Genomic DNA, 1,800 nt, shown 5'->3' on the forward strand with positions numbered 1-1,800 from the left:
AAGATGGGAGAAATGGCTAACCTTTTCTTTTTAGTTTAAATAAATTAAATAGAAAATTTAAAAACAAGGCGCTTATTTTAATATTTTTCCATCTTTTGTATATTATGAACAAAGCTGTTCATAATATTCATATACATATTTTTGACTGAACATAGGCTTTTATTTCTCTGGGACAAATGGTCAAGATTGTGATTGTCGGGTTGTATGGTTGTTGCATGTTTAATTTTTTTTAAGAAACTGACAAACTGTTTTTCAAAGTGGATCTACCATTTTACATTCCCACCAACAAAGTATGGGTTATCCAGTTTGTCCACATTCTTCCAAGAATTTGGTGTTGTCATTGTTTTTTTAAGGCCAACCTGACATGCAATCAGTGATACTGCATTATAGTTTTAATTCACAATTCTCTTCTATGATGTTGAATATCTCCTCATGTGCTTATTTTTCATCTCTCTATGTCCTTCTATGAAATGTCTTTTTATGTCTTCTAAACAGATTTTTAAATTTTATTTATTTTTAATTGAAGGAGAGTTGCTTTAAAACACTGTGTTGGTTTCTGCCATGCGTCAATATGAATCATAGGTATACATATATTGCCTCCCTCTCGAACCTCCCTCCCACTTGCTGCCCCATCCCACTCCTTTAGGTTGTTATAGAGCCCTGGTTTGAGTTCCCTGAGTCACACAGAAAATCCCCATTGGCTATCTATTTTACATATGGTACTGTATATATTAGAGGCTTTCCAGGTGGTGATTGTGGTAAAGAACCTGCCTTCCAGTACTGCAAATATAAAAGATGAGGGTTTGATCCCTGGGCCCGGAAGATCCCCTGGAGGAGAACATTACAACCCACTCCAGTATTCTTGCCTGGAGAATCCCATGGACAAAGGAGTCTGGTGGGTTACAGACCATGGGGTTGCAAAGTGTCAGGCATGATGGAAAGATTTTGCACACATGCACACACAGTTTATATGTTTCCGTGTTATTCTTTCCATTTGTTCCACCCTCTTCTTCCTCCCCCACCCCTCATGTCTGTAAGTGTGTTCTTTATGTCTGCATCTCTTTTTCATTCCCTGGAAATAGGTTCATCAATATCATCTTTCTAGATTCCATATATGTGTGTTTTTCTCTTTCTGATTTACTTCACTTTGTATAATAGACATTTGAGACTTTATGCAGTTCTTTGTGAAGCTTCAGAGGTGACACAGTGGTAAAAAATCCACGTGTCAATGCAGAAGAGCGAGTTTGATCCCTGAGTCGGAAAGATGCCTTGGAATAGGAAATGGCAAGCCAATCCAGTATTCTTGCCTGGAGAATTCCATGGACAGAGAAGCCTGGTGGGGTATAGTGGACGGGGTCACAAAGAATTGAACACAACTGAGTGACTGAACACACACACATAATTCTCTATCTGCTCTAAATATACAAAGTATATGAGCTATATAGCATAGTATATGTGCTGCTCACTTCAGCAGCACATGTACTAAAGTTGGAATGATACAGAGAAGATTAGCATGGCCCCTGTGCAAGGATGACATGCAAATTCGTGAAGCATTATAAATATAAGGACTTTCAGAATATATGGTTTGCAAATATTTCTCCCAGTCTGTAGCTTATCTTTTCACCCTATTAACAGAGCATTTCATAGAGCAAAATTTGTAAAGTATGATGAAGTCTAACATCAATTTTACCTTTTATAGGGCATTAATTTGATGTCAAGTCTAAGAACTCCACGTGGCCCAAGATCCTGAAAACTGTGTCATAGTTTTTCTAAAAGTTTCATACTTTTACATTTTATAAT

General features: G+C 37.2%; 1 non-coding gene across 1 annotated transcript; it reads left to right on the forward strand.

The window, feature by feature from the left end:
* Window positions 1–1,455: 1,455 nt before the first annotated feature.
* Window positions 1,456–1,565, forward strand: LOC129640543 (U6 spliceosomal RNA). The gene has a single exon (XR_008708899.1). It is a non-coding gene; the product is annotated as a U6 spliceosomal RNA (small nuclear RNA).
* The last annotated feature ends 235 nt before the right edge of the window (window positions 1,566–1,800 follow it).

This window comes from Bubalus kerabau, chromosome X (genome assembly GCF_029407905.1).
Source record: "Bubalus kerabau isolate K-KA32 ecotype Philippines breed swamp buffalo chromosome X, PCC_UOA_SB_1v2, whole genome shotgun sequence".
In the NCBI taxonomy this organism is placed as follows: domain Eukaryota; kingdom Metazoa; phylum Chordata; class Mammalia; order Artiodactyla; family Bovidae; genus Bubalus; species Bubalus kerabau.